This window comes from Pseudophryne corroboree, chromosome 4 (genome assembly GCF_028390025.1).
Source record: "Pseudophryne corroboree isolate aPseCor3 chromosome 4, aPseCor3.hap2, whole genome shotgun sequence".
NCBI lineage: Eukaryota > Metazoa > Chordata > Amphibia > Anura > Myobatrachidae > Pseudophryne > Pseudophryne corroboree.
Genome location: NC_086447.1, coordinates 162,535,185 through 162,548,740, shown reverse-complemented (window position 1 = coordinate 162,548,740; position 13,556 = coordinate 162,535,185). Strand labels below are relative to the sequence as shown.

General features: G+C 45.8%; 1 long non-coding RNA gene across 1 annotated transcript in view; it reads right to left on the bottom strand.

Moving 5' to 3' along the window:
* The window catches only part of LOC134909093 (uncharacterized), a 203,883-nt gene that overhangs the window by 189,194 nt on the left and 1,133 nt on the right, over positions 1-13,556 (bottom strand). The gene's annotated exons all lie outside the window — the stretch shown is intronic.

Here is a 13,556-nt window from a genome sequence, read left to right as displayed (position 1 = left end):
CGGAGCAGAGGTCAATAACAGTGAAAAATTTGGCAGTGGGAGGAATTTGCATTAGGATGACAGCTGGATTAGGCACTACGGGGAACTGACTCTCAACTATTTTGTTAATCCCCCTTAAATCCTGCACTAGTCTGTAACCCCTCCCCCCACTCTTTTTAACAGGGAAGATGGGACTATTGGCTGTGCTGGACGTTCTTACTAGAATGCCCTGTTGCAGCAAGCGTTCTATTACTGGGAAAACTCCTAACTCCACCTCTGGCTTCAGAGGATACTGTGGGATTTTTGGAGCTATCCTACCATCTTTTACTTGTACAACTACTGGAGCTACGTTTGCCATTAATCCAGTGTCCTGTCCATCTTTTGTCCAAAGTGACTCTGGTATCTGAGATGTCATCTCTTCTACTTGGGATGGATTCCTATTTGTCATAATGGAATGTGACATTAATTTTGATGGGGAGTCTAACATGTCTCGTACCTCCTGAGCGTGATTCTCAGGAATGTCCAAGAATACACCTTCAGGAGTACAATAAATGACGCAACCCATTTTACATAGTAAGTCTCTACCCAGGAGATTAGTTGGTGCCGATGCAGCCAGCAAAAAGGAATGCTTGGTATGCAAAGGCCCTATTGTAATCTCGGCTGGTTTGCTAACAGGGTAGTGCTGGACTACTCCTGTTACTCCCATGGCTGGAATTGTCCTACCAGTGGTTCTCATGCCCACTGTCGAATTTATCACTGACTTGGCCGCCCCTGTGTCTACAAGAAAGTTTAAAGTTTTACCAGCTACATTGATTGCAATCTCTGGTTCGCTTCCAAGACTGGCAATCAACTTAACTGGCTGCAGATTACAGGTATGGCCACACCCCTATTGGGTATGGTGACCTGCCTGTACCCCGCTGGCAGCGACTACTTGTGAGGGAGTTAGCTGGGAACTACCAGAGGCATGCCAGTCTCTGTTCGGGGGATATCTTTTTGTTTCCCCTGTATGTGGCTCAAAACTCCGCCTCTGTGGACCCTGCTCCCAATGTCGTGTGTCGTGTCGTTGTCTAGGGGGTTGAAAAGATCTTTGTACACTCTTTGTTCTACATTCTCGTGCATAGTGTCCTGGTCTGTTACAGGAATAACAAGTTATTACAGTTGATTTACTTACAGGATTCGATGGTACATACGCAGGCTGCCTTGTGGTCAGCGCCTGTATACTTACTGACATCAACTTATCACTTTGCGACTCCCTGTGTCTAGTGATGTTTCTGTCGTGATCAATAGCAGCCTCTCTCAAAGTGGACACCGACAGACCTCGCCAACATGGTTGCGTGGTCTGTACCCTAGTCTTTAATGTTTCCTTTAAACCATCCATCAGTACAGATACTGCTACGTCTTGATGGTTTGGGTTGGTCTTAATGTCTTCTATTCCAGTGTACTTTGCCATTTCTAATAGTGCCCGGTGAAAATATTCTGATGCCGTCTCGGACTCTTTTTGTCTAATGGAGAATATCTTGTTCCATTTAACAACGGCTGGGAAATACTCCTTTAGCTGTAAATTTATCCTTTTTACATTATCCTTGTTGTACACGTCTGTAAGCGGTACATCTTTATCCAATGCACAGTCAGCTAAAAATTGAGTTGCGTCGACATTGGAAGGTAAACAAGCTCTTAGCAGTATCTGCCAATCCTTGTTGTTGGGTTCTACAGTGTTGCCTAGATCCCTGATGTATTTTTGGCTAGCAACTAAGTCCTTCCTGGGGTCAGGAAATTCGGACACTATTGTTCTTAATTCCATTCGGGAAAATGGAGTGTACATGGCAATGTTCCTTATGGGAGTGGCTCCAGACACATCTGTTTTTCCATTGGGAACTGCTATTACCCTTACAGGAGCAAGTCTAACAACCTCATTCTGTGTAGATTCTACAACTTGTGGTGAAATTGTTTCAGTGTAGTGCATGGTGCCGTACTTACCCGTTGACACGACCTCACCTATCCCTCCGCTAGGGGCTTTCGCTAATCTCGTGGGTGTTGTTGTGCCTACTGTGGTCTCTGCTATGGTGGCCGCGAGAGAGAGAGCTGAAATTGTTGTTGAATCGTCTTCTTGATCACACTCCTGAGGAAGGTTCAAGACAGGGTACATCTTGCACGGGTTAATAATTGCATGAGTTACTTGGTTAACATCATTAACATTTACGGGGTTACTAAGAGTTTGTGTTTTACAACCCAGTGCGTTTCTCTCCGCAATCAACTTCTCTCCTGCAATGTATGGTGGAGGAGGGGCTGTGGCTATCAGCTTCCTGACTGCCCCAGATCCTGCCGCCAGAGCCAAACCTCTCTGTATCTCACCTTCCTGGTGCCATAACTGTAAATAATCATGATGCTGAATTCGTCTCTTTGTTGATTTTAGGAGACATATCCTCCTCCTTAAATTTTGTAACACTTCTGGACTGAAGCTACCTATTCTTGGGAATTTGTCCCTGTCTTGTACAGTCATTCTCTCCCATTCATCACATAAAGATTCTGTGTGACTTCCGTATTTTTCACACATGATGTACCTTGCCGACCCGACGGGTCGGTTCTCTGAATCAACCCGAACCAAGGTTGATCGCCCCCTACCTGAACAATTGGCCCCCATAATCTGCAGGTGTTGCTTACTACTCCTGTGATCTTTATATCACGGTCTTCAGCGAACCCTTACAGCAAACCAAATTGTCCAAAAATAGGCCGGCGGTGGCGGTTTACCGAGTACCCCACTCACTCGCCCACCTCGACCAATACGACCTGATCACACCGATATGGTGCTGGCGTACTCGATACAGGGCCCCTATGGAACCTTCTGTTTACTGGAACATATGAGGGTTACCCGCAGGACACTTACTCTTTCCAGTAAAGGTGGGGTTGTTAGATAGTTCCTGAGTGACCAGCGAACTTCCCTTCCAAAAATAAAAAATTACACAAATCACGTCAGAATGTACAAATAGCGTTTGTGACCACTTTACTCTAATGGTATTAGGTCAGATTACTAACTACTGCACACAATTACGTGCGGTACAATCGTTCAGTACATAAGCACTACTTGTCATGTACTGAAAGATCAATGGAATCGATGTTTCCGGCCGCGATTCCTTCAGCAAGAGCTTGTATGGCCTATATGGGTTCTGCACCAACACCCCAGGCGTTGTGCCTCTTGTACCTTTATAGCGGACCTCTTTGTCTATTTTACCTGTTACCTTATGACCTCCTGGTCTGTTACCTTATGACCTCCTGGTCTGTTATCTTATGGTCCGCTATACTCTAATGCTCAAATATTATTTAACCAGGGATGCCTCCCTAGCCACCGTATATGTCACTTACACGTATGTCCTTTGACGAGTACCCGACTTTCCTTTTGGTTCAACCTCTAAGTTATATAAACTTATGTGATAAAAACACACTCACTCAACGCATGTACACTTTGTTTCTATATCTATTTCTGCGCAGAAATTTTCTTCAGCCCAGCTGTGTTACCAATTAGGAGCAGGATCTGTTAAACTAAATTTCAGATTTTTCCAAAAATAGATTTGCGTTATTTACCGCGTCGCGTTATCTACCGCTGTGCGTTACTTATCGCCTTTGCGTTAATTATCGCTTTGCGCTAAAATCCAACTTTTCGTGACTTGAGCTACGTGGGCGTAACCGGACGCTACGTTGCGTAATGAACGCTGCGTGCGTCTGCCTTTGGATTGCGTACGCTAGTCTTTGTTAGTGACACGTGTACGCAAAACAAAGATCCACCGTAACACAATTTCTACTTTTATCAATGTAGATGATCCCTGATCATCTACCGCACACCACACTGACTGCCTTATCTCCCAGACAAGCCGTGTGTTGGTCTATACTTTAACTATTACCTCTACTATGAAATAACAGCAAATCTCTTTTAGCACTTTCTATCAACTATAAAAATTGGCAAACAGGAATAGTGATATACGAAATTTGAAAAAAGAAATGCAGATATATATGTATGCGTGCGTGTATACGCAAGACAGAAGAGAAATAAACAGTTTTAAAAGACACAAGCGTTTTGTTCTTACTTCCGGTTCCCGGATTCCTTCAGCACTCTTTGTCTAAGCGAAGCAGACGCTTATCCCGTCAGCACAGCACTGCGAGACAACCTCCCACCCTTTGCTGGGGGGATAATGTCTGCTGATCTACCTAGTGCAGATATGAGAAGGATAGGACGAGTCCCCAATTGACAATGTTAAATTCCTTTGTCGTATAAACAACCCTTTATGAAGTCTAAGAACACTGTACGCTGTTTACTTAAGAAGTACCGTACGGGTACGCTGGTTGCGTAACGATCGCTCCGCCGTAGGCGAGACGCTCAAGCGTCACGTTCGCTCACGGCCCAGCGATCACAGGACAGCACGTTAAGGGCTATGACTAGAGTAATGATTCGCTATGGCGTAGCGGACGCTCGAGACCACGAGGAGATCACCAGCGGCGCTGACGCTCACAACGCTATACCTTTATGTCTAAACCTTATACCAATGAAATACACAGAATACCTTAATGTGAATACAGGGTGTAAGTGCAACCTTGTGTAACCTGACTAACTACAAAGCTGCTTGAGCGTCACCGACGCTCAAGTGAACACTTAACACTATAGGAAATACACAGATACTGGTTTAGGGTCCAAAGCCTATTAACTGTATTATATCTAATATACTTGTAAAAGGGGATAACAGTACAAATGATACACTACAATATAACAGAGACTTCCTAACCAAAATACAATACTATCTAATACAATTCAATACTAGTCTAGGGGAGATGTGAGAGAAAAGAGAAAGGAGAGAGAGAGAGAGAAATGGAGAGAGATGAGAGAAATTGGCTCACAGTTAGACAATGATTACGGAGAGAAACTTACGCACAAAGGGTATGATCGCATGCGCCTCGATATCCAGCTCCCGGTTATCAGCAGAAAACCGTTGATGAGAGAGTGAAGTTGGATATGGTCGGCCTGCCTATTTATGCCCCACACACAATGCAATCTCATAGTCCCTACAATCCCATTGTCCATTGGACGTCGGAATTCGGCCCTGTATCATAACAAAAGGTCATAGGTTGATTCATACAGGTGGGCTGTGACGATTTCAAACAGCTCAGGTGGGTGGGAAACTAGGTTTCCCGCCGCATACCTGAGTATGAGTAAATAATAGAAATGGACATAAACTTCTTATGTCCATAACTATTCGCACGAGCGATTAATACGCTCCAAACCAACACCGGAATATTGCTAATTAAATACTCTTCCGATGGGTACCAAACACTGCTGCATGACTCTTGTTAGACCCTTCCCACAATACAAAGAGGGATTCCTCAGCTCAGGGACATTCTATATTAACTAAACTTTCAGAAACTATCAAAGGGACCATGATCTACAAACTACATTAATTGTGAAAATATGTAACGATTGGGTCGCACGCTACGACTACATACTCTTTACCGTAAATACGCATACCGATGCGAGCGGGTGCACGCATCAGCGGGTATGCGCTATCACGGGAAAGCGCACGCATGCGCAGCACGGACCAGCATGAGGTGCAAATATGGCAGCGTGTATAGGGATATTTTTCTGACTTTGACACTAGCCACATAGTAATGCAAATAAGATGCATTTTCATAAACAAAAGGTGCCCGACATTAGCAGAGCTGCCAGCTGACTCATGCCAGGCATCTCCTGCAGAACTAGTGGCGGTGCTAGGGGGCACAAGCCAAAATCTTGCCTAGGGCATCATATTGGTTAGGGCCGGCTCTGAGTCTCTAGCCTCAGAATCCACCTGGATTCTTTGATGAAGAGAGATTTTGCTCTATCACCTCCTCTTAAAGAAACAGGTACATGATCAATGATAAAGTATTTGAGAGAATCAAGAGTATGACCAGCCTCCTTAAAATGTTGTGCAACCGGCTGGTCGATATCTCTACCACCCAATGTCACCCAGAAGGCTGATCTGTGGGATCCCATACTTTCACAAAACTGATGGGTAGTCTGTGAAAGAGATGTATTAAGCTTGTGCAGCTATCAGCCATTTTGTATAAGTAGCAGCCATGTTGTAGTGAATAAGGACGATGCTTTGTTAAGAAGTCATAAGAATGCTGACATTTCATAGTTAGTACATTCTGTGAGAAGCAAGGTCGTAGCTATAGTCTTGGAAATATGTTATCAGACAATTCCTCAGTTTAGACTTCTCCTGAAGGACACAAAAGAGGGGGCCAGCTAGAGAGGATTTCTGAGAAAAGACGCATTTTGTTTTACTCTGTGACTTGTATCAAGTTTTCATGCAAGTAATTTTTTGCTATATAACGCTTGGCTGAATAAACGAGCTTTAGTCTCATCTTGTGGAACATACTCCGTGTCATGTCTACTTTATGAGCTCCCAATCGATTGGTCAAAGGTATTTTAAACAGGCAACCGAAGGATCTTGATAGGGGAGACATCTGCAAGGGCAGATAATAATATAGATAAGATGGTTCCTATTACAAGTGAGAACATACCTGAAGTCATACACTTTCTCACAGTGTTGGTGACTAAATGTACTGCATGCTATTGCGTAACTGCAGGTGACACAGTTACTGCACTTACAGCAACCAGGAATTTTTTTTAAATAAATTTGAAGTATCTATGGGGTACCAATACCCGTAATATCTGCATGTACTAGTCAGTCTCTGAGATTACTCCCTCTTTTAAATGCCGCCACAGACAGGTCTCTTATTGCTGAAAGCCGGGAGTTCACAATCAGTATAAACAATTGGCCACAACTCATCTAATAACTGGACTAGCCACTGTGAAGCCGCTGCTCCATGGAATAAGTTGCTCAGAATCTCTTTTGGCCAGACTCAATAGATCAGATCTAGACATGTATAATACTTTTTGATTTTGTTCCCTCAGAATCTTAGAATCCTAACCTCTAGATATAAATGTAAATACTGTACAAGGTTATCTTAATGTGCTGACATTTTGGACTAGTCACTAGTAATATGTGCAATGCGCATCATTTGAGAACGAGGTAACTTAACATTTTTTTTTTTTTTTTTTTTACAGTATTAGGATGATGACCAGAAGACATAAGGAATGTGCTCCTTTCAGTGGACTTACTATATACCTCAGTCTCATTGATGCCATCCACCACTGTGATTTTGACATCCAGGAAGCTGGCTTCACAAGTACTGTATGAATAAGTAAAATGAATACGTGACTCTAACCCATTATCTCCATCATTACCCTTTCAAAGGTCACTACACCTCCAGTCAAAAGAAGGAACATATCATCTACTAGGTGATTCATCGCGCCCTAGGGGCGCTCTTAACACCGTCGTAAGGGGCTTAACCCTTGCATGCCCTTGTGGAGTGCAATATTTGTATTATATGGAGTATTACCTCCAATCATAATTGTGTGAGTGGTTAAATATTGCACGGACAAAGGGCATGCGATGGTTAAGGGGTCGTAGCCCCTTGCAACGGCGCGTGAACAGCGCACGCTGGGCCAGATAAATCACCTAGTAGGTGCTGTGGTTGGGGGAGTGGCAGGTGAGGGGGTGCAGGGGCGGGTGCCACCACGAGTGGTGTGGACGTGCTGCGGATGGGGCCAGGAGGTACTGTGAGTGGGAGAGTGGCGGGTAATGCTTCTCCTCCTGGAAGCAGCTAAGCTGCTGTCCTTCCTTTGGCAGTGGCTCTCCCGGAGATTCGCACAGCAGCCAGTCACCATTGTTAGTGCCGGTGTCCCAATGCGCTGCATTATAGGGAAGAAGATGCACTCAAGAAACTAGAGCTCCCAGCAGCTCTTAGCGCCAGAATGCTTTGGCGCTAAGGGCTGCTGGGAGCTGTAGTTTATTTAGTGTGTCTACTTCCCTGTAATGCGGCACGTTGGGACACCGGCGCTAACAATAGTGACTGGCTGGCAGAACTGACTGACTCGCTGAATCAATGTAAAAGGTGAGAGTGCTGTGCAGTGTCAGTGACACTGCACACCCACTGCACTGCACAGCACTGTCACCTTTTACATTGATTCAGCATCCAGACATTACCCTCCGCGATATCACCCACTCTATCCGTTTCATTAGCCATCTCGGGGCTTCCAGGTCGGTAGGCCAGGTGCTGTGTTGCGGAGTCAGGGCCTCTGGGGGTCTAGACGCGGCTGTGGCAGGGAGGCACTTCTGTGATATCACGTGCAGAGGAGGCTCCGGGGCTCAGAGAGTATGCGGTGCAGGAAGGGCTATGAAAGCCTTCCGCTGCGCCACTTTCATACACATCTATGCCGGTGGCCGCAGCAGCTTTTGTTCCACCTGCGCCACGGCTGGGGAGTGGGGATTGTTGATGCCAGATGGGGCAGGCGGACTGGCAGCAGGACATGGGACGCTGCAGTAAAAGTTTTCCCCCCCCCTATCTACAGTGCAGAGACTTGCTGCAGATGCAGTGGCATACCTTCCAACTGTACCTTTTTGGCAGGTACAGTCCCTTTTTTTTATGGTCTGTACTGATTTTTTGCTCTCCAAACTTGCATTGATAGTATAGGAAAAGGGGCGTTACCACGCCACTTTACCCTTGGCCACGCCCCCTTTTTGAACTTGGACCGATTTTTATGTGTAAATTGTTGGAGGGTATGTTTCTGCAGATGCAGTGGGCCATAATTTGGGGTGTGGACTAGGAGCTGCAGCTCCATCAGCCCCATTGTTAATCCTGCTCTGGGAACACACAGCAGCCAAAGGGCAAATTGGATATACGGTAACCTGTGTGGGAGGCCGTTTCTCGCCCAATCAGCTGTAGACTGGGTGTGATAAACCTGCCGCTATCCCAATGAGAGCTCCTAGCCACGCCCAGCGTTATACACACAGGCACTCAGGACTATTATATAGGAGATATATCTAGTATACCCCAACATTTTTTTTAACTTCCTGATCCCTAAAATTTTTTTTGTCTTCATGATCATACATAAAACATTAGCATACGAGCTACAGACGATCCCATAACACCCCCCCTTCCCCTTCCTGCTGCTGTAAATATAAGCCACAATCAGATATGAAGTAGTTCCTGTTCAGAGACAATTCCAGTTATATGAGAGCCAACTCATGATCAAATGTCGATGTTGGGAGGTTACATTCGAGGCTTCATACCCACCATACCACCGTGGTGCAGAATTGAGGTGTAAAGACTGCAGGGATCTACGCAACACAATAATGTGTCTGGCGGGATCTCACAAAGATCTATCAATTTCTTCAAAAAGTTACAGTAGTCGTATCCTTGAGAAACGTATCCTGCTCAAATAATAGTGGCTGTAGGGCACAGTCCAGCAGTTGTAAAACCAGATGAAATAATGAATCCCAGGCAGATATAATTGGTCTGCCCAGTCGTTGGGTGATTTATAATGGGAAGGGACTTTTTTGCAAGATGCTGACTCTGAGTGTCGTTACTGACAGACATACACATATCTGTTCGAAAACTGTCAAATATTTTAATCACTTTGTCACAACTGAGGGCTGAGGCTGACCTGGGGAGGCCTCAGTTGTAGGGGCTGGAGTGTAAGTGAACCGTGAAGGTAGAATAGGGTTCCAAGACATACAGGAGATCTAGTACCAACTGCACGAAGTCGTGACCACGACAACGGAATTATAAAAATGAAAGTCAGTTTATTGAACACACAGTTTAGACACCTTGGTTATGTAATGACTTCAACAGTAGACGTGTAGAGATATATACAGTACAGTTCCTAGAAATGCAGGGGTAATATGTGCTGTGGCTTTGCAGAACAAGATGTTAAAGTCCTTGCCAAATCCGGAGTTGGAAAGTCCGTATGCCACAGCTAACCGCTGAGGTAAGGAATGAGCTGGTACTGCCCAGCAGATGATACACAGAGGCTGGGATAAACACAGGAGCACAGAAGTTGAAGTGGTACTTGGCAGTACTGCAGAGAATAACGGATGGTACCGGTGTGAACAAAAGGTGTACTGAAATCACCGCTGAAGTTTAGAGTCCGATGGTGAGCATTGATGGGAACTGTGGTTCGATGTTGTGTGGTTGGATATGCAGAGCGATATAGGAATACTGCTGGAGATGGAGAGTGGAACTGGAGATGATGTGAAGCACCGCTGTAGACTGATAGTGACACAGAGCACTGCTGGAAGCGATGTGGATGAAACGCTGGAAGCCAGTGACGAATTCACTATGGAGGATAGAGAGCGATGCTGCAGACAATGGAAGAAGGAACGATAGGACAACGCTGGAAGCGGAGCAGGACCAATGCTGGAAGCTGGAAGGCAATGTCAGGATCGTAGCAGATAACCGGGAAGCAGAGCTGGAACACTGCAGAAGTCAGGCTGCACCGCAGGATGGTAGCTGGTGCGGATCTCTTAGTGGAGCAGGGATCGACAACCAAAGCACTGACGATTAGGTAGCCTTGATGCGGAATATTTATACCAGCTGGGAAGCAGGTATTGGCTGGGTAGTCAGGCAGAGTCCAGAGTGCAGCTGCTGGGTAATCAGGCAAAGTCCAGAGTGCAGCTGATAGGCTGTAAAGCAACATGTGATGAATCCAAACATGGCTGCACCCATGTTTGAATCTGGAGGGAAAGTCTGTTTGAACTTTAGCATGTGAGAGACTGAGGCCATGTGATAATGCCGATTGATTACCTTATAACATTCACTATAAATGGGTAAGAGACTCAGTACGCAATTGGCGTATGGGGTACCATAAGGGTACGCACTTAGCGTTGCATACGCTTAGCCGTGGTCGAGACGCACATGCGGCACGCTCGCTCACAACTTAACGCTTGGTGACGAGCACGCTATAGGCGGCCGACTACCGTAATGCTACGCTACCAGCGTAGCGGACGCTCGTGACCACGAGGGGAACACGAGTGGCGCAGACGCTCACGGGATGACACTCAGTAAACCTTGTATGCAACACACTGAATGATTGAGTTTGTACTGTAAACCTTACTACTGAAATACTGTAGCGATATAACACTGCTTAACCTTGTTAATACTAATGCTGCTTGAGCGATTGAGACGCTCCGATTACCCTCTGCAATGTAATAAACACACAATACCTTGCTAAGGTTTCAACACCTTTACTAACAATATCTAGCTATGTAAAAAGGGGAAAACAGTTAACAGTTCATACACTACAGGCTAACATCAATATCTAAGCAGAATAACTACACATAAATATACAATAGCGGCACAATCGCAAACAATAACATACAATGAGAGAGAGAGAGAGAACGTGGCAGAATACAGTCAGAGATTTAGAATGGTCACAGAGAATAACTTACACACACTGGGGAATGATTCGCTGCGCAGTCCTGGTACCAGCTCCGAGTTAGTCAATGATGAAAACCGTTTGTGGAGAGAAGACTGAGCTGGCCAGGCTGGCTGTCCTTATATACACTGCGTACAGTATACTACAAAGGGACCTACAATCTCATTGTTCATTGGACACAGGAATGTCTCCTCGCATCATAGCAAAAGGTCATAGGTTAGTTTGAACAGGTGGGCTATGACTATATCAAACTGCTCAGGTGGGAGGGAATCTCAGAATTCCCGCCGCATGGATAATGAACCGCAAATATAGTAAATGTCCAGAAACTACTAATAGACATAACTATACGCAGGAGCGATTAATCTTTACCTAACCAGCACCGGATTGTTTCTAATAAAATGTTCTTTAGTTAGGTACCAAACACAACTGCTCAAACCCTGTCTGACCCTTCGTACCATGCAAAGAGGAATTCCTCTGTCCAGCGACCAGTTACATTAAACAAACTTACTGTTATTATTAAGGGGAACATTACCTATAAAACATACTATTTGAATTTATTATGTAACGATTAAGTCGCCCGCTAGACGCACACAAACTCTACCGTAAATGCGCATAGCACGCGCCAATGCGCACGGCCGTGGAGGTGCCGTCACGCAGCTGCGAATATGCGCACGCACGGGAGAGAATGTACACGTGCAGCGGACAAGCGCATGGGGTGAATATATGGCAACGTGTAGCATGATATTTTTCCGACTTTGACACATGTTACACAGAATGCTGCACGCAGACAGCGCAGGTTGAATCCAGGCTTGGAGCGCTGGGCCAGTCTCAGGAGACACTTGGAAGGTAAGAAATGGTGATGAATTACCCGGATCGTGACACACTTACACTGTTATCCAGTTACATTTATTCATTAAAAATAATTCAAATTAAACTGCCTATCCTAAACTATTTTTTACTGACAGCACAATCACAAACCCAAAAAAGCACAGTGGGCCCGATTCAGATGTGGGCACAATGACGACGCAGCGATCATTTTCAGTGACAGAACAGTGAGGCATCGCAAGTTTAGAAGCCGGCCACAAGAGACCAGAGACGCCCATGGAAGCCATCTCAACTTGCTCAGCAATGGCGTACTCCGTTGCAACCACGACACACATGGAACATTGACTCCCTGAGTGCCTCCAAGGCTGTGGGAGCTGCGACGCCCGCACCGTGTTCTATGTATTTGAGGTCACAGTCGCAAGCCAAGACACCCTGAAAAGTCATGCTACGCCTGCATTTTTGCAGACACTCCCCCAAACGGCCTCTTCCTATCAGCCACTCTGCGACTGGTTCCACACTGCAATCGGCATTGCAAAGGTACCTTGGTGCGTGAGCAGTGCCTGCAACACATGCACAGTCTGCTGATAATCGCTCAGTTAAGACCATAGGTGTCTACTTTGCTGCATCCTCCTCTGGCCGTAGTAGGCAATATGGACGGTCCGGGGGCATGGCCAAAGGGAGAAGTGCAGGGGCGTTTCATCATGATTGTGTCATAGTGGCCCTGCCCCCCGCTAGACAGTGCAGAAAAAACAGGCACTGTATAGCGGGGGGAAGAGCTATTATGACACGATTCATCATGAATCGCGTCATCGTATCCCCCTCGGACCGCCCACTTGTCCTCTGCCGTGGGTGGCCAAGGGGGGTGCAGGCGGTTGTCAGCAAAAGCGGGAGATTTGCTCACCTTTCCGGTGGCCCACCCGATCAGGCCCAGCGGCGTTTGCAGTGTACTGAAGGAGCTCACTACTGTAGCTTTATTCCTGGCTATTATGGCTGATAATCCGGAATGTGGTAATACCCTTTAGGTCCCTGTCCCTAAACACTGCATGAAAAACAACTTACTTCAGTGCATTACGTTAAGGCTCAGTACAGAGCCGGCCATAGGTATATGCAATTGCCTAGGGCATTTGGCATACCTAGGGGCATCATCAACTTCTGCTGATTAAAATGATATGCGGCATGCCTATATTCTGTATGTAGCATTTCATATGCAGATACAGCCACAGTCTCACACAGTATATAGGCATGCTGCATATCATTTTAATCAGCAGAAGCTGCTTGTGCATCCTAGCCACATAGCAATGCAAATAAGATGTATTTTCATTAAAAAAAAAGGTGCCCGACGTTAGCATTGATGCAAGATTTGTGAGGACACATCTGTATCCAAGCAGAGGCAGAGGTCACAGTGTTAGTGGGAGTGTGAGTGCTGTGTGCATGTGAGTGGGTTGGTTGT